Source organism: Mauremys reevesii, linkage group 12, assembly GCF_016161935.1.
Source record: "Mauremys reevesii isolate NIE-2019 linkage group 12, ASM1616193v1, whole genome shotgun sequence".
In the NCBI taxonomy this organism is placed as follows: Eukaryota; Metazoa; Chordata; order Testudines; family Geoemydidae; genus Mauremys; species Mauremys reevesii.
Window position 1 is genome coordinate 32,322,404 of NC_052634.1, and position 19,783 is coordinate 32,342,186.

At 47.4% G+C, this 19,783-nt stretch overlaps 2 non-coding genes and 1 pseudogene across 2 annotated transcripts; 2 read left to right on the top strand and 1 right to left on the bottom strand.

Annotated features, from left to right (window-relative positions):
- Positions 1-19,783, top strand: part of LOC120375680 — a 1,085,709-nt pseudogene that overhangs the window by 523,675 nt on the left and 542,251 nt on the right.
- TRNAR-UCU lies at positions 18,546-18,618 on the top strand. The gene has a single exon. It is a non-coding gene; the product is annotated as a tRNA-Arg (tRNA).
- On the bottom strand, positions 19,695-19,768 carry TRNAT-UGU. The gene has a single exon. It is a non-coding gene; the product is annotated as a tRNA-Thr (tRNA).

The following is a 19,783-nucleotide window of genomic DNA, read 5'->3' on the forward strand; positions in this document are numbered from 1 at the left end:
TCCCTCTTCCCTCTCTCAGGTTATCAACTGTGTAGTTTCTGACACATATTCTCTGCAAATCTCAAAGATTGATAAAAATTATCCTAAGCCCCACTTTTTCTCCAATTGTCTATTTCTAAATGACTATGACCTGAGATTTTTCCCTGTCTCTCTAATTATAAAATACTAAGAAAATCTCAGATTTACACCTTTTCTCAGATTCCTGAACATGGATATAAAATGTTGGCAAATGTTGCCCATTTTCTCTCTATTCAGTTATCAAATATTGATGTGAAACACTCAGATTTTACCTCGTATCAACAACTGATATAAAATCCTTCTGATTTTCCACTTTCCTCTCTAAATGCATTTAATACCCATCAAACCCAGAGGCCTCCCCCTGTTTGGGGGATCAGTGGTTCCCAGCTGGTAACAGGAGATTTGGCTGGACCCTTTTCTTTTCTCCAGCTGGCACTGGGTGAGGAGGTCACTCTGAGTGCAGCGTGGGTCCAGAAGTATCCCAAAGCCCATGACAAATGGCCTCTGGGAGGGGTTGCTTCCCGCAGTGCGAAGATGTAGCTAGTGACAGGGCATGGACCTTTCTTGCCCGCCAGGCCTTCCATTCTCCTGTTAAAGCAGCACCGCCCAGGGATCCCTCTGCCCGTGTGACTGGCCAGCAAGGGACAGTGATAACTTTCTATCCACTTAGCAGACACAGTGAGGTAACTGTTGCTGGGTTAGGGGATGGGGTGTCTGTGTGGGGAGATTGCAGCTGGAGCTGAAGGGGCGTTGTGGGAGGGGAAGGCCTCTGGGTGATTGGGCAGGGGGTACCCTAATCAAATTGGTGGGTTCTGGAGGTTTCAGGGGGGGGAGGGGTTCTGATGTGCCCAGCCCTGAGGCTGTGGGTCCTGGAGGTGGGTATCACTGGGGACTTGTTGGTGCAGAACAGTGAGGGTGGGCGTCTCTTGGGGAGGCAGGGCAGGGGGTTAGAGGGAGCCTGGTGCTGTGCCAGGGGCTCAGTCGTGCCCAATGCACAGAACTGGGTGGGGGAGTGCCAGGCGCTAGGTCGGGATGCCAGGCAAGCAGAGGGAGGGGTCCCGTTGTAAAGCATCAGGGGGTCCCAGGCAAACGGCCTGGCAGGTCCTGCTGGAGGACAGGTGGGGTCCTAGGCAGGCAGTAGGGGAATCCTGGGCAGGCAGTGAGGGACTGAATTCCCAGTGAGGGGTCCCCTGGGGTGGGGTCCCTGGCTGTTGGGGGCTCTTGGTGGGGAACCTTTAGGATTCCCAACCTGCCAGTGATGGTCTGGTGGGGGTTCTCTGGCCAGTGGGGTGCTGAGGGGTATCTGGAGTCCCTGTTCAGGAATTTGGGGTTGGGTCCCAGGAATATCTGGTGGGACCCTGGCTGCGGGGTCTGGGTACTGGGGGTGTCTGGGGGTCCCTGGATGGAGGCTCTGGGGGCTGCTACTAACCATGCTCCTTCTCTCCAAGCACGTCCCAGCATTCCCCAGCCAGGCCGAGTCACCGTGATAACTTTCTAGCCACTTATCAAACATCTTGAAAACTCCAGGACCTTCCAGTTCCATTGGGAAAATTTGTGCCCTGAGTCCTTATACTAGATCTGATGGGTGAGGCAGGTGGGAAGGGGGCTAGAAATGCCACACGATGGTCTCTTCCACAGCGTTCTGGGCTCCTTCTTTCTGAAATCTGGTTTCATTGAGACCATTGTTAATCCAGAATCACTGCATGGAAAGACAAGGAGTGACTCTGGATGGACAGTGAGGCAAATGAGATCAGCAGTTCTCCCTGTGAGGAGGGGCTCTCATTAGCTGCTCTCCCCAGAGAGCTAAAGGAGGGAAGCTGCTCAAACGCTCTGTCCCTCTCTGCCCGGGATATTGGGGTTCAGCTTCGTGGGTCAGACGCTGCAGCCTCCATTGTGATCTGGGAGACCAGGCTTAGCAGCTGCTGCTCCCCCAGCGGGGCTCTGTGCTGGGATGTGACCTTAATTAAAGCTTCTTCTCTGCCTGGCCCAGGGGATGACTTTCTGCAGCTGGTCCTAGCCCCTTGGGGCAGCCCTGGGCCCTGTTAATACAAATTCTGAGCTACGGACTCCGGGTTATTGAAAGAACTCAGGGAAAGTGCTGGGGACTGGCAAGAAAGTGACTCTGCACAAACAGCCCCTCGTCATTTCTCCTCCCATTAGCAATTGCCAGGAGAAAATCCAGCCATGGGAGAGCAAAGCCCCCAGGAAGGGGACTGTCCCAGCCCGAGGACAGGGAGAGAGGACAGGGAAGGAGAGACTGAAAGGGCAGTGGGAGAAATGAGTGGGGGGAGAGATTTCCAGCTTTCTAGTCCACCCAGACACATGTATTGCAGCATCCCTGGGCAGAATCACTTTCCAGTGAACAAGAAAAGGATCAGACAGAGGAAAAGCCAGTTCCTGACTCCATATTCCCCCTGCTGGGGTGTGACTGCCGGGGGGTCAGTGTCCGAGGGAATCCCCCACAGTGACTCCTTGGGTTCTGCTCTTTTCCAGCCTTGTGTTCAGAGACTTTGTTACGGGGTGAGGGGAGGCAGAAGGGAGGTTAAAAATGTCTCTGTGGGCTTAGCCTGACAGGAGGAGCCAGGTCTACATTCTAACAAAGAGATCAAGCATGTTCCCAGCATGGCAGAGTCTACGATGTCTGTCTGGAGGGAAACGGCCTGGGGGAATCGTGATGTGGAGGTTTCAGAACAGACTTTAGTTAATTTCACAACTGCCCTTCTCTCCCTGCCAGGCTGCAGAATGACGTCCATGTTTTTCTCCAGCTCATCCCATCCTCCCATGACACAGGGAAGAGAAATGGCTGCAGTGGAGCCAGCTCAGGTAGGGATTATTTTTTTGAGGGGGGGGGTTGGTGGGTTCCTACAGGAGAGAGAGGGACAGCAAATACACCGGAGATGGGAAGGTTTGCACAGTCTGGTTTGGAGGTTGGCGCGGGGCAGGAAATGCACAGGGTGGAGAAAGGGAGGGCAGGGTGTGACAAACCTGCTGGGAGTTGTTTAATAAGTGGCCTAGATTCTAGGAACAGACCCATGAGGTTCAGAGGTGTAAATGCTCTAGTTTGTGGAGCAGAAAATAACCCACTTGAATGGAGCTGGGAAAACTGACCAGACTGATAGTGCTGGAGCCTGACCCGACTAACCAGCGGCTGCTGTGAGATATGAAGGGGGCACCCACCAGTGAGGGTTAGGGGAGATTCCCCTCCCTTCATATCCAGCTCCTCACAATGAGGAGGGTGTTGGGCTTCCTACCAGGGAGCTCTCCCTGGTCCCTGCTAGGGGCTCCCTCTCCTCTATCAGTCTGTGGCTAGTAGGTATGTGATGGATCTGCTGGGAGAGATAAGGGGCTCTCTTTGTCCCCTCACTCTGATGTTTCCTGGATGCTCTGAGCAGGGTGGGGGTGGGACTTTGTTGACTGCAATCCACCCAGGGCTTCCCTTTGATGGGCTCCTCTCCCCACAAATAGTGGGGCTGTGAATGGGGCAGCAGGTATTGAGTGTTGGACTCTTGCTCTTTCAGGGGCCGGTGACCTTCGAGGAGGTGACTGTGTATTTCACCAGTGAAGAGTGGGCTCTGCTGGACCCCGCTCAGAGAGCCCTCTACTGGGATGTCATGCAGGAGAACTATGAGAATGTGACCTCACTGGGTAAGGGTTACTGTCCCCTCGGTTCTTGGAAGGGGAAATGGAGAGAGAAGGTTTATGCCAGCCCCACAATGCCACCTCTACTCTGCCCAGTTTCAGCATCGCCCCAATATGCCAGTGACACACACACTGCCAGAGACCCTCCCCTGCTGCAGAACACTTTGGGAACAGAGCACAGGAGCCATATTGCACAATGTCCAATATCTCCTGTTTGCTCAAGTAAAACTGAGGTTTAAGTGCAGCATAATCAACAGAAGCTTCCTAGAGGTCACCAGATGAAATTAATAGGCAGCAGGTTTAAAGAAAATAAAAGGAAGTTCTTCTTCACACAGCGCACAGCCAACTTGTGGAACTCCTTACCTGAGGAGGTTGTGAAGGCTAGGACTACAACAGCGTTTAAAAGAGAACTGGATAAATTCATGGTGGTTAAGTCCATCAATGGCTATTAGGATGGGTATGGAATGGTGTCCCTAGCCTCTGTCTGTCAGAGGATGGAGATGGATGGCAGGAGAGAGATCACTTGATCATTGCCTGTTAGGTTCACTCCCTCTGGGGCACCTGGCATTGGCCACTGTCGGTAGACAGGACACTGGGCTAGATGGACCTTTGGATCTGACCCGGTACGGCCGTTCTTATGTCACGTATGTATGTGGGCATTTGGTGCAAGGAGCTCCTGGCCCTCAGAGACCGTGTGGAGGCTTTGGAGGCCAGGGTGTTGGAACTGGAGGAGCTAAGGGAGGCAGAGAAGTATGTTGATGAGGCTTTCCGGGACACTATAGAATTGTCCCAACTCCGGTCAGACAGCCCCCGCACTGTTGAGGAGGATGAAAGGCCCAGGGAATGAGAGCAGTCAACGGGAGCAGAGGGAAAGCTTCTCATAGTTGGGACCCTCACCCCAACACTATCTGGAAGAACCTCTTGCACTGAGGTTTCCTCACCGGGGGAGGGAACTCCACTCATTAAGAAAAGGCAGCTGTTAGTAATGGGAGATTCGATCATTAGAAACAAGGATATCTGGGTTTGTGATGACCGGGAGAACCGTATGGTGACTTGCCTGCCTGGTGCGTAGGTTGCGGATTTCTCAAAGCATCTAGATAGATTTATGTGTAGTGCTGGGGAGGAGCCAGTGGTCATGGTACATGTAGATACCAATGACATAGGGAAGGGTAGGTGAGACGTCCTGGAGGCCAAATTTAATCTGCTAGGAAAGAGACTGAAATCCAGGACCTCTATGGTGGCATTCTCAGAAATGCTCCCAGTTCCACGCGCAGGGTCAGGTAGGCAGGCAGAGCTTCAGAGTCTCAATGCGTGGATGAGATGATGGTGTAGACGAGATGGGGTTTAGATTTATTAGGAACTGGGGAAACTTTGGGGATGGGGGAGCCTATACAGGAAGGATGGGCTCCACCTAAACCAAAGTGGATCCAGACTGCTGGCACTTAACATTAAAAAGGTTGCAGAGCAGTTTTTAAACTAAGAGATGGGGGAAAGCCGACTGCTGCAGAGGAGCACGTGGATCGGACAGAGACTTCTCTTAGAGGAGAGTGTAGTGATAGAGATTTTTCTAGTTTTAGTCAGGAAGAGAGGCTGGAAGAGGATAAAGTAGGAGCCAGATCAGGCGAAGCATTCACACACAAAAGAATCTGACACATCAGAAAAGGGCAGACAAATAAACAGTGACAAGTTTTTAAAGTGCGTGTACACAAATGCTAGAAGTGTAAATAATAAGATGGGTGAATTAGAGTGCCTCGTGTTAAAAGGGGATATTGACATAATAGGCATCACAGAGACCTGGTGGAGTGAGGACAATCAGTGGGACACAATCATTCCAGGGTACAAAATATATCGGAAGGATGGAGCAAGTCATACTCGGGGGGTGGGGAGGGGAGTGGCACTGTATGTTAAAGAAAATGTAGACTCAGATGAAGTAAAAATCTTAAATGAAACCTCATGTTCCATAGAATCTCTATGGATAGTAATTCCATGCTCTAATAAGAATATAACAGTAGGGATCTATTATCGACCTCCTGTGAAAGACAATGATAGTGAGGATGAAATGCGAAGGGAGATTAGAGAGGCTATCAAAATAAAGAACTCTATAATAGTGGGAGATTTCAATTATCCCCATATTTACTGGATACGTCACCTCAGGACAAAATGCAGAGACAAAATTTCTCAATACTTTAAATGACTGTTTCTTGGAGCAGCTGGTACAAGAACCCGCAATGGGAGAAGCAACTCTCCATTTAGTCCTGAGTGGAGCGCAGGATCTTGTCCAAGAGGTAACTATAACAGGACCGCTTGGAAATAGTGATCATAATATAACAAAATTTAACATTCATGTGGTGGGAAGAACAGCTCAACACTGTGGCATTTAATTTCAGAAAGGAGAACTATACAAAAATGAGGGGCTAGTTAAACAGAAATTAAAAGGTACAGTGACTAGAGTGAAATCCCTGCAAGCTGCATGGATGCTTTTCAAAGACACAATATTAGAGGCCCAACTTAAATGTATACCCCAAATTTAAAAAAAAACAGCAAAAGAACTAAAAAGAGCCACTGTGGCTTGGTTTAACCATGTAAAAGAAGCAGTGAGAGATAAAATGGCATCTTTTAAAAAGTGGAAGTCAAATCCTAGTGAGGTGTATATAGAAGGGAGCATAAGTACTGCCAAATTAAGTGTAAAAATGGAACAGAAAAGCCAAAAAGGAGTTTGAGGAACAGCTAGCCAAAAACTCAGAAGGTAATAACAAAATGTTTAAGTACATCAAAAGCAGGAAGCTGTTAAACAACCAGTGGGGCCCCTGGACGATTGAGGTACAAAAGGAGCCCTTAAAGATGATAAAGTCATTGCAGAGAAACTAAATGCATTCTTTGCTTCAGTCTTCATGGCTGAGGATGTTAGGAAGATTCCCAAACCTTTTGTGGGTGACAAATCTGAGAAATTGCCACAGATTGAAGTGTCACTAGAGGAGGTTTTGGAACTAATTGATAAATTTAACGTAACAAGTCACCGGAACCAGATGGTATTTACCCAAGAGTTCTGAAGGAACTCAAATGTGAAATTGGGGAACTATTAGCTGTGGTTTGTAACCTGTCCTTTAAATCAGCTTCTGTACCCAATGACTGGAAGATTGCTAATGTAACGCCAATATTTAAAAAGGGCTCTAGAGGCGATCCTGGCAATTACAGACTGGTAAGTCTAATGTCTCTGCCAGGCAAATTAGTTGAAACAATAGTAAAGAATAAAATTGTCAGGCACATAGAAGAACAAAAATTGTTGGGCAAAAGTCAACATAGTTTCTGTAAAGGAAATCATGTCTTACTAGTCTATTAGAGTTCTTTGAAGGTGTCAACAAACATGTGGACAAGGGGATCCAGTGGACATAGTGTACTTAGATTTCCAGAAAGCCTTTGACAAGGTCTCTCACCAAAGGCTCTTACATAAATTAAGTTATCATGGGATAAGAGGGAAGATCTTTTCATGGATTGAGAACTAGTTAAAAGACAGGGAACAAAGGGTAGGAATAAATGGTAAATTTTCAGAATGAAAAGGAGTAACTAGTGATGTTCCCCAAGGGTCAGTCCTAGGACCAGTCCTTTTCAACTTATTCATAAATGATCTGGAGAAAGGGGTAAACAGTGAGGTGGCAAAGTTTGCAGATGTTACTAAACTGCTCAAGATAATTAAGACCAAAGCAGACTGTGAAGAACTTCAAAAAGATCTCACAAAACAAGTGATTTGGCAACAAAATGGCAAATGAAATTTAACGTGGATAAATGTAAAGTAATGCACATTGGAAAAACGACCCCAACTATACATACAATATGATGGGGGCAAATTTAGCTACAGTTGATCAGTAAAAAGATCTTTTTGTCATTGTGGATAGTTCTCTGAAGACATCCAGCAGTGTGCAGCGGAAGTCAAAAAAGCAAACAGGATGTTAGGAATTATTTAAAAAGGGATATACAATAATACAGAGAATATCTTATTGCCCTTATATAAATCAATGGAAATAACTAATTTAGACCCCATCATTTTATATGTATATTTGGGATTATGTTTTCCAGTGGGCTGCACTATATGTTATCCTGACATTTAGTAGTGCTGAGATGCTGCATTCAGTAATATCCCTGCCCTTCCTGTCCCGTTTCTCCACTGAGCCCCACGCTTATGTTTCCAGCTTCCCCAGGACTCTCTCTTTGTCTCTGGACCTGTCTGTCAGCAAGAAGCAGAGCCAGGGAGACTTGCCCTCTCTCTGGAGACTTCGATTTCTGGGACATGGATTTACTTTCTATGTGTTTTAGGAAACTTTGAAATTGAGTGTCTATGACATTAAGCACAGTACAATCTGGAGTGTTGAACAGCTGTGTCCCCTCAGTTCCCCAGGCTGGGGTGCCTTTTACACTGTTTTACTGTGAGAGCAGCCACTCCTGGGCAGGTAACACGCAGTCTCCAGCGTGTAACTCGCTCCCAGCTACACAGTTTTGAGTGCTGCTAGTCAGCAACTCCCGAATTACAGTACCCCACAGGAGAACCCCAGAAAATTCTCTGCTCCCAGACATCCCCCAGAAATGTGCATCTTGTCCTGTCCAGCACACTACTGAACAGTGGGAGCTCATATGAAATCTGTTATTTCATCAATGGAAAATGACATGCACCAGCCTTGTTATTCCAAATGGAGTTTCCAACACACTTTAATCCAACCACACTGGTTAGATAAAACAATAAACCAAGATTGTTAACTACTGAAGGGAAAAAAAAAAGATTTTCAGTGACTACAAGTAATGAGGCATAAAAGTCAGAATTGTTTACGAAAGAAGTGGAAGATAAAACACAAACTAACATCTAAGTTAACCAGCTAAAATGATTTAAAACAAATGTTTCTCTCACCATCTGCTGAGACAGGCTGGCTTTCCTTTCAGCTGGGAATCCCTCTAACCTGCCCCTGCTGCCCACAGTCAGTTCTTCAGGAGTTGTCATGAGCAGAGGGAAAGGGGGGAGAGAGAGAGAGAGTCTCATGCATTTTCCTCACATCTGTTTATAGTTCAGTCCTTTCTACTAGAAACAAATCCAGTTCTCAGCTGAGTCATGGTGACAGGCTCTCGTAGATATGAGCTTCAAGTGGTCCCTGTGATGGAATGTAAATGTCTTCTTCACACCTTCCCTCTCCTGGAGAATGGCTATTTGACCAGCTGTTTTCCTTGCTGTCTCTGACGAACTTGGGGTTAGGGTTGCAACTTTTTCAGTAATATCATACCGTAAAATCTCATAACTTTACATACAGTGTTGCTACACATTTTAAGGAGGCTATTCAGTAGATTGTCTTTTAAAATGATACCTCGCAAGCCATACAGTGATAAATGAAGGGGAGAAGAGGGATCTCCCTTTTATAAACACCCAGCCAGCCAGATTGCTGTAAAATCCTTGTTGGTGTGACTTCTCTGCTTGCTTTACCTGTAAAGGGTTAACAAGGCCATAGGTAAAAGAAAAGGAGTGGGCACCTGACCAAAAGAGCCAATGGAAAGGCTAGAACTTTTTAAAATGGGACAGTAACTTTCCCTTTGTCTGTTGTTCTCTGGAGAAGGCGACACGAGATGGCGATGCTGTGTATGGCTTGAAGCAGGTTTGAAAATTCATCTTCCATCCCTAGAAGAAATGATTTGGACAGGGAATGTTTAGACAGACACAATCAGGTTTATATTTTTTTATTTTGGCTTTTGGAGCTCCTCTGTGCTATCCCAGATGCTTTTGTTTGCTTGTAAGCTTTAAGCTGAACCCCCAAGAAAGCTATTTTGGGTGCTTACAACAATTGTTTCTTTAAAGATCTAGCAAAAGCCTAAGTTCCAGATGTGTTGTTTTCCTTTTCAATTTTAATAAAATTTACCTCTTTTAAGAACAGGGTTGGATTTTTGGTGTCCTAAGAGGTTTGTGCAAGTTGTTTGATTAGCTGGTAGCTAATATCCTTTGTTTTCTTTCTCAGCTCTTTCCCGGAGGGTGAAAGGGCTTGAGGGTACCCCAGAGGAAGAATTCTCAAGTGCTCCTTCCTGGGTCCAAGGGTTTGGGGTTTTTGCATTTGGGTGGTGGCAGCATTTACCAAGCCAAGGTCAGAGAAAAGCTGTAACTTTGGGGGTTTAATACAAGCCTAGAGTTGCACAAATTAATTTTTAGAATCCTGGTGGCCCCCCACTTTCTGCACTCGGAGTGACAGAGTGGAGATTCAGCCCTGACACATACTATGAACAAAATTGATCATAATTTTCTAGAAGAGTGAACATAGGGGCACAGACTTGCACAGTGTCTGTCTGTGTGTTCCCAACATATATGTGGGTATTTCAGTCCCTCAAAAGCAAGGTGTTAGGCATCTTCAAACACCTGGGGAACCGGTCCTGGGAATTCACTGGTTTATTAAGTGACACTGTAGGGAATTGAGACACATTTTATATTATTATTATTATTTTATTATAAATACCAATATAATGAAATTGCAATGAATCGTGCTAGATATGCCATGTAAGGTGTCAATGAAAATGTTATGATTTTCCAAGTTTGATAATCTTGTTTCTTTGTATTGTGAGTTATAGATATGTAGGGTATATCTGTATTCCAGACTTGTGTAGTGTTTCTGAGTGACACCCCCAGACATATTGGCATCAGCGCTGCCCAGCCTGTTCGATGGCCCATCCAGGGTCATCAGCTGTACAATGAATCCATTGAAAAGATCAAGGGGAGACACCTCTTGAGTCAGCAAGACATGCAGGGGTATGCCTGTGTACTGAGACCTCCAAGGCTTTTCCATGCCATGTGCTGTGAAGCTTGTGTTTGGGACACAGGAAGTAGAAGACACATGGGGAAAGGAATATAAAGGTCAGCTGCATCATCTCTATTTTGTCTTCAGTCCCTCTTCCTACCTCTGGAGCAACTTCTCTACAAACTGAACCCTGGAACAAAGGACTGAATGATGTGGATGTGTACCAGAGAGCCTTTCAAGCCAGCAACTCACCAATACTGCTAAGAACCAGATATAGAGATTTCTGAATGTATCTCATTGTTTTCCCATTTTAACAACTTCCTTTTTCTTTCCTTCTTTTATAATAAACCTTTAGTTTAGATGCTTTCTTGCTTATAAACCTTTAGTTTAGATGCTAAGGATTGGCTGGCATCATAGTATTCTGGGTAAGATCCAAACCTATACAGACCTGGTAATGTGGCTGACTCTGGGGTCAGAAGAACACTTTGTTTATGGGAGCAGAGTTTTTAAATAACCTCTCACTGTGCCGGACCTAGGTGCTGATTGGGAGTCAGAGAACTGGAATGCAGTAAAGGGGGCCGTGTGATGTCTTTTTTCAGTTTCTCGATAACCAGTGTGGGGGATCAGAAGCACAGTTGGTGACTGATCAGTGAATTTAACTTCCGTGTTAACCACCAGTTTTAGGAGCATCTGCTCTCCCTTTTTCAGCCTGCCCTGACCTTGCCATTTTCAGTGTGGACTGCCTCAGGAACACTGGGTCACACTAAGCACTGAAGTTAAATTAATAGTGTTTTTTATGACACAGTCATGTGAAATCAACTGAACTCCTTTGTTTTCTTTCATCTGAGCAGGGTTTCCAGTTTCCAAACCTCATATAATCTCCCAGCTGGAACAAGGGGGAGCCATGGGTCCCAGACCTCCAGGGTTCAGAGGAAAGAGAGATTCTGAGAGTTCCCTGCACAGGTGAGGAAAGATTAAACTAACTCAGAATCTGTAAGTGCCTGAAGGAAACATCTGGGATGCCCTACAAAGCCCTTGGAAGGTTTCTCAGTTCATTATTGTCCCTAGCAGGGGTCGTATCCTTCGGGTAAATATAGCTCATGGCTTCCTGTAGACCCTAGCAGACACCAGGCAGTAGCTTCCTCCCTTCCCCCTGTGAATTTGGATGGGATGTGAGGGCCAAATTGATCCCCTCCTCTCTCCTGTTTGGGGAAGAGTTTGGGGGAGTTCAGTTCTTGTTTTTATTTGACCTCTCTTCAGTACTTGTATTGGTTTGGCCTTCCCTTTCCATCCCTGTTTGAGGTTTCTGTCTCTATCACAGCAGGTGACACAATGGTATGTGAGAAAGAGGAGCAGAATTCTCAGCAGGAAAATGTTGAGCAAGTGGCTAAACACAGAGAATTATCGCAAAGATCGAAAAGGAATGTGTCGAAGAGTCATAAGCAGGGAAAATCCTGTGAGATTCAGCACAGACCAGAAAGAGAGCAAGGAAACCAGCCAGAGGAGAAAGTGGGTAAATTTATTTCCTGTCGGGGAACTCAGAAGAGCGTCAAGGAAACCACAACCCAGCAGGAAATCCTGAGCGGAAAGAGGAAAAATACATGCACTGAGTGTGGAAAAACCTTCACTTACAGATCAAATCTTGTTGTTCATAAGAGACTCCACACAGGGGAGAGGCCCTATGAATGCAGTGAGTGCGGGAAAAGCTTCACGAGCAGCTCAGACCTTTCTAAACATCAGAGAATCCACACAGGGGAGAGGCCCTATGAATGCTGTGAGTGTGGGAAAAGCTTTATTACCAGCTCAGACCTTTCTAAACATCAGATAATCCACACAGAGAAGAGACCCTATGAATGCAGTGAGTGTGGGAAAACCTTCACTAGCAGCTCAAGCCTTTCTAAACATCAGAGAATCCACACAGGGAACAGGCCCTATGAATGCAGTGAGTGTGGGAAAACCTTCAATTGCAGCTCAAACCTTCTTACTCATCAGAGAATCCACACAGGGGAGAGGCCCTATGAATGCAGTGAGTGTAGAAAATGCTTCACTAACAGCTCAGCCCTTTCCAAACATCAGAGAATTCACACAGGGGAGAGGCCCTATGAATGCCGTGAATGTGGGAAAACCTTCAATCGCAGCTCAGGCCTTTATCAACATCAGAGAATCCACACAGGGAAGAGGCCCTATGAATGCAGTGAGTGTGGGAAAACCTTCAATCGCAGCTCAGGCCTTTATCAACATCAGAGTATCCACACAGGAGAGAGGCCGTATGAATGCAGTGACTGTGGAAAAAGCTTCACTCGCAGATCAGCCCTCTGTGAACATCAGAGACTCCACACAGGGGAGAGGCCCTACGAATGCAGTGACTGTGGAAAAAGCTTCACTCAAAGATCAGCCCTTTCTGTTCATCAGAGAATCCACACAGGTGAGAGGCCCTATGAATGCAGTGACTGTGGAAAAAGCTTCATTCAAAGATCAGCCCTTTCTAAACATCAGCGAATCCACACACGGGAGAGGCCCTATGAATGCAGTGAGTGTGGGAAAATGTTCTCTTGGCAATCAGCCCATATTAGCCATCAGAGAATCTGCAAGGGAGATCAATGCCATAAAAACCTCTAGAGCAGGGGTTGGCAACCTTTCAGAAGCGGTGTGCCGAGTCTTCATTTATTCACTCTAATTTAAGGTTTCGCGTGCCGGTAATACATTTTGATGTTTTTTAGAAGGTCTCTCTCTACAAGTCTATATATTATATAACTAAACTAATGTTGTAAAATAAACAAGATTTTCAAAATGTTTAAGAAGCTTCATTTAAAATTAAATTAAAATGTTGATCTTATGCCACCGGCCCGCTCAGCCCGCTGCTGGTCTGGGGTTCTGTTCACTTAGGCCGGCAGTGGGCTGAGCGGGGCCTGCGGCCAGGACCCCAGCTGGGAAGGGTCTGTCAGCCAGAACCCCAGACCGGCAGTGGCTGAGCGGCTCAGCCCACTGCCGCTCAGGGGTTCCATCCGCTGGCTCCTGCCAGCCGGGATCCCGGCTGCCGGACCTGCTCAGCCCGCTGCTGGTGTGGAGTCCCGGCCCTGCCCACATACAGTGGGTACCTACCTTCTCCCTGGTTCTGGCCCATTCTCTTACCCTCTCTGCACTGAGCTGAGGGTGGAAGTGGACCGAGCACAGGGCTGGGGGTGAAGGGTCTGGCCAGGAGCTAGACTGAGGAGGGCTCAGGGTTGGGGCAGGAGGTTTGGGTGTGGGGCACTTACCTGGGAGCGCCCATTTGGCCTGCGGGGTGCAGGTGGGAATGGGTGCGGAGGGGGGCAGGAGCTCCCGTTTGGTGCTCAGGGTGAGGATGTGCGGGGTGCATGGGATGTGGGGAGGCTGGGGATGTGTGGGGGTGCCAGATTCAGGGCTGGGGTCGTGGCGGGGTGAAGGAGTCAACAGGGGGCTGGGTGGTACAGGGCTCAGGGCAGGGGCCTGGGCGGGCTGTGGAGGGGGTTAGGGCTCCAGGCAGAAGGCTGGGTGACTGCCCCCCCCCAAACCCCATCCTCCCTGCTCCTTGTCCCTACTACCCCCTCCTGGGACCCCACTCCCTATCTAAGCCTCTCTGCCCCATGTCCCCTGACTGCCCCCCTAGGACCCTACCCCCTGCCTCTCCCCTGACTGCCCCAACCCTTATCCACACCCCCGCACCCAGACAGAACCCCCAGACTCCCATGCCTATCCAACTGCTCCCCGCCCCCTGACAGGACCCCCAGAACTCTGGACCCATACCCCCAGCTCCTTGTTCTCTGACCCCAGAAACCCCCGCCCTAACTGTGCTCCCAGGACCCTCCTTGCTCCCTGTTCCCTGACTGCCCTGTCTCCTATCCTTCCCCCACCCCCTTACAGACCCCGGGACTCCCATGCCCCATCCACCCCCCCTGCTCCCTGACTGCCCCCTCCAGAGACCCCCACCCCAACCACTCCTCATCCAACCCACCCTGCGTCCTGTCCCCTACACTATAGAAACCAGCTGCTATCAATTTTGGGGCCCTTTTCTAAGGCTTTCTCAGTAGCCGCTAAACCAGCTGATTTGCCTTTGAAGAACAGGGAAACAAAGGGCACCAAAAACTTATGTTTTTGGATGAGCCAAGAAAAGGAGCAGCATTGTCCCCTCAGGTAGCCCTGTTCAATTCCAGGTCAGAAAGCAAAACTCTTCTGCAAGAATATCCAAAAAATATTGTGTTTCACTTCATAAGTACAGTTGTGTGGCAATTAAATGATGACTCTAAAGTTTCATAAAAGCAAAGAACATTAAACAAAATAGTGTGGGAAATATGGATGTTTCTGAGAAAATGGCTTGGAATGAAGGAAGACAAAAATTGATGGGTCGAGAGAACAGGCCCTGTTTCCCCCTGCTTTGGAGCTTCTCTCACAACTACTGGAATAGCAAAGCTAAGCAAATGGGGTTCTATTGTTCCAAAGGAGATTCAAGTGAGGCTATTTTCTCCAGATAGAATTAAATGGTCATGTCAGGAGTGGGATTTGAAACCACATCTCTATGCAGAGACCAGAACACCCAAGAGATAGGGAAAAAAGAGTCTTAAAACTGGCACTTTAGACCAGTCCACCATCCTCCTGCTACAAAAAACATGACTTATCAACCCTAGTTTTCATTAATAGTTGATGAACTCTTTAGGGAGGTCGAGATGGCACATCTCTTTCAACTCCTAGAGACCTTCTACAGCACAGCTGAATTTTAGACACACTCACCCGGACCTAAAGTTACACATTTCCTGGAGCTCCATGAGTTCTGTGGTGTTGGAATCTCCCTGCTCGCATTTTAAGTGAACAAAAGATGGGTGCTGGCATTCTGAGACAGTAATGGTGAACCTCAAAATCCTGCCCTGGGGGCCAGACAGTTAAGCAACCAGCACCCACAACCTCTACCATGATAGCATCCTGTCTGGGAACAACTCACTGATCAATAGCTGGGGTGTGAAATCCTCATTTCTGTGTTGTTCTATCACTGTAGTCCCCACTTTCCTATTGCTTGTCTGTATAATCTCTGTCTGGTGCTGTGATTCTTTCTGTCTGCTGTATAATTAAATTGTTGGGTGTAAACCAATTAAGGTGCTGGGCTATAATTGGTTAGATAATCATGTTACACTGTTAGGATTGGTTAGTTACATTTCAGTAAAATGAGTGGTTAGGGTATAGCTAAGCAGAACTCAAGTTTTACTATATAGTCTGCAGTCAGTCAGGAAGTAAGGGGGGAATGGGGATGGTGGTAGGGGAACTGGAATTATGTTTTCTAAGGGGGGGAATAGAAACAGGGAATGGGAACAGGGACACAGGCAAGGCTCTGTGGTGTCAGAGCTTGGAAGGGGGATACTGAGGAAGGAAATTGGAATATTACTCGCTGGAAGTTTACCCCAATAAACACTGAATTGTTTGCACCTTTGAGCTCCGTGCATTGCTGCTCTCTGGTCACGCGAGAAGGACCAGGGAATGGGAGGGTGATGGGATAAACCCTCTAACAAGTACGTCTTTCAGGGTGTGAAAAACCCCAGAACCAGTATAATTAAGCTGACCTAAGCCATGGTTAGATAGTGCTAAATGAAAGGAAAGATTGTTCTGTGAATGTAGCTATTACAGGGATTGAAAACCCCTCCCCTCACTGTAGCAACTGTCTTCTCCACAGTGCTATAGCAGCATTTTAAATGTAGACAGCCTCAGAGCAAGACCAGATTTGGCTCTGTGGATGCTCAGGCACTAAGACAACAGTAATGACAATATACTAATGCATCTCTAGCTGGCAGGATTTGAACCTGTGTGGAGAGACCCCAGTCAATTTCTAGTCCATTGCATTAACTGGGGGTAGTTGATTATTTTATCAAGAGCCAAATTTCTTGGTCAAGGTCTAGTCAATGTCTAGACACCAGAGAAAATAATAATAAGTATATAGAAAGATTTTGCAGTCACTATGGGCATAACTATGACGATTGTTTTGTGTTTCACTCTATATATTTGGCACCACTGCCTTTCCCTTTAGTCTTGTAGTTTACCAAGGGTAAAACTAAATATCTCTTCAGATACCAGGGAGTGTTTATGTTCATTCCTGCTAGCTACACAGGGCTTTGATGTATCTGCTTTCAATCCTCCAGCTCTGCCGGGACAAGTAACATTTCAGGCTGTCACTGAACTGAAGAGGGGAGATCATTTTTTGACAGGTTACGCCTCCTCTTAAAAGTTTTTGTCTGGCTAGCAGCCCTGGTTCCCAAGTCTCTCCTGAGGGAAGAAGGTTTCTGTGCAAAATACTAAAAGTTTTAACAGAGAGGAGGGAAAGGCGATGGCCACATGATGGGGCCAGTGTGTACCACAAGATGGTTCTTTTATGTGGGATGGCTCTGAACACTGACTGATCTCCACTCCCTTGGATTTGAAGAGATGTTTAGTTTTGCACTTGGGAACCTGTAAGGCTGAAGCAATTTTATGGATGATGACACTACGATTGAAGGGTTATTTAATGTTGTAAAAATTGTTAAAAACACTTAGCTTCAACTGGAACTGCCTGTTATTAAAGGCTGGTTTCCCCACGTCAGTTCCATAAGCTCTGCTAGAAACACCCTGGGTTCTCTCCTGCCTCGGTGGGAACTGGAGGGAATTGTCCCCTGCTGCCCTTGGCTCCAGGCTGGTTTTTCTGGGGAGGGGACGTGGAATTGATTTGTTTGCTGTTGAGATGGGAGCCAGGCCAGTTCTCAGGGAATGAGAACTCCCAATATCTTCCCAGCTCAAAGCTGCCTTGTCCCAGCCTCTGTTCCCCTGGGGGCCCTGCGTGTTTGACTCTAGAGCAGGCCGGGAGCAGCAGCTGAGGCAGAGGACAGCCTGGGCTGGGTAGGTGCTAGGAGCAGAGCATCAGAGGCCTCTACTGGCTCCCTCCTCAGCAGGAAACAATCAGTCCCCACCCGCACCCCGGGACAGCAGCCTGGAGCCAAGGGCAGTGCCCAGTGGGGGTTTCTCTTTTTCCTCTTCCTGGGGTGAGCAGGGACCTGGGGTGTTTCTAGCAGGGCAGTTGGAACTGAATTGGGGAACCAGCTTTTAATAACAGGCAGCTCAAGTTCAGACTAATTTTGTTACAATTTTCTTTATAATGTAAAATAATTCAAAAGTAAATGGGCAGGAATGATTGGAACTCTTTTCTCCCGGGCATAGAAAGAAACAGCTTTTTGGCTTTTCATGATACGGGAGTCAAGTTCGTTCACTGTTCAGAAGCAACATGCTCAGAAGCCTGTTGTGTTTCATTTCTTAGGTTCTGCTGCCATCATGTGACCATTTCCTTCCCTTCCTTTCTGTCCAAAGCACAGAGCCCAGTCCCTCCAGGGAGAGAAGGACATCTTTCTTCTTTCCTTCCTCAACAGCCCCCTTCCTTGGAGAGCCCTTTGCTTGGGTCTGGGTGAGGAACAGCCGTTTCTGAGGATTAATTTCACACCATATTTGGTGTTGATATATAGATTTTACAGCCAGACTAGATCACTAGGTACCTCTGCTCTGACCTGATTCAGAACAGAGTCCAGAGAATTTTATCCAGTGACTCCTACATCCACCCCAAGATCTTCTGGCTGAACGAGGAGGGTTCATTCAGAAAGTCATCGTGTTTGGATGTAAAGGTGTGAAATGATGGGGAAATTGGCCCCTCTTTCAAGTTTAAATGTTGTAACTTCTACATCTAGACCAGGGTGGCCAACCTGAGCCTGAGAAGGAGCCAGAATTTCCCAATGTAACTGCCAAACGTGCACCTTTGTATGCAACTGCTGAGTCAATTGTGACCCTTCCCATCATTATCATTATCCCTTCGAAATGATGATGGTGATGGACCCTGGGCTCTGTATCCCAGTGTGCCCTGGACGTCTACAGGCTGCATTAGCCAATCCAACCATTCGGCACTTGCAGATGGGCACCTCTGTATTGTGCCTGAGTCTTGTACAGCTACGAGAGGCTGGTAGATGCTGATATTTTCCCATCTTTTTAACCAGCGCTAATATCAGGCCAGGCCAGAGCTGGGAAGAGAGAGAGAGCAGCAGGTTTCTCCTATTGTTTCCCACTCGCTTTTTCTTGATTAGCTTCACCTCTGCACCAACTTGCACTTTTCCTATATAAGCCTGGCTAGCTCAGTTGGTAAAGCATCAGACTTCTACTCTGAGGGTCCAGGGTTCAAATCCCTGGTCAGGTGATAAATTTCTCTCTGTGGTTGTAAATATCTGACTTTTTGGGGTCTTCTTTGGTGTTACTCTTTGTCTTCAGGATTTTGCCTTTCCTAAGAAGGGCCTTGGTGGTGGGGGGATTGAAGGAGCAACTCCTTGACATCCTCTCTGTCCTTGCAGGCTGGAGGAATCAAGGCCTCTGGGCATAGAGCATGTTCCTCCCCTGCACGCGCACACACACACACACACACACACACACACACACATCCCTAAGGAATTAGAATCACCTGCTGCCTTCCCCTGTCCTGCTGGATCCCCAAATGAGGATGCTCTTCAGCCCAAACCCATGTCCCCTCTACTCCCAGTGCCCTTTAATCCCAACCCTCAGTCCCTCCTATGCTCACTGCTCCTCACTCCCAACCAGAGCCTGCTCCTCTTCACCCTTCTCCTCTGTCCCAACTCACAGCCCCCTCCTATTCCCAGTGCCCCTCAATCCCAACCCACAGCCCCCTCCTATTCCCAGTGCCCCTCAATCCCAACCCACAGGCCCCTTCTCCTCACGCTGCTCCTCAATCCCAACCCACAGCTCCCTCCTTCCCTCCAGCAGCAGGTGCTTCAGACCCCCTCAGGAAGATTTTCTTGCAAGGTTTCGTGTATGAGTCTGCATGTGGGTTTTACAGTATGTTGGAAATAGGTTGGGTTGCTTGCCGAAATGATCACTTGTGGCTGGTGTTGGATTCCCAGTCTCCTTGTTATTGGGGCAGGAGAAAAAAAAAAGGTTGTTATCCTTGATGTGTGAATCAAGGACTCAATCCTGGGTGTAAATTAAATGAGCTGCCTACAGATTCTGGCAGCCACAATCAGCATTTGGTGCAAGAACTCAGACCTGTCCCTGTCCCAGAGGTAGGGGGTCACCTGCAAGGGGCTTGGACCACTGACCTATCAGCTCTTAACTCCCAAACTTTCAGTAACTCTATTATCAGTGCCAGTGAGTGTAATTTAAACCATAAGAAAAACCACACTGGGCCAGACCAAAGGTCCATCTAGCTCTGAATCTTGTATTCTGACAGTATCCAATACCAGGTGCTCTAAAAGCATCTCAACAAGGCACCACTGGGAGTTGAACCCAGGATCTCCTGTTTACAAAACAGGTACTTTAACCAGCTAAACCATGGTACCTGCCTGTGATTAATA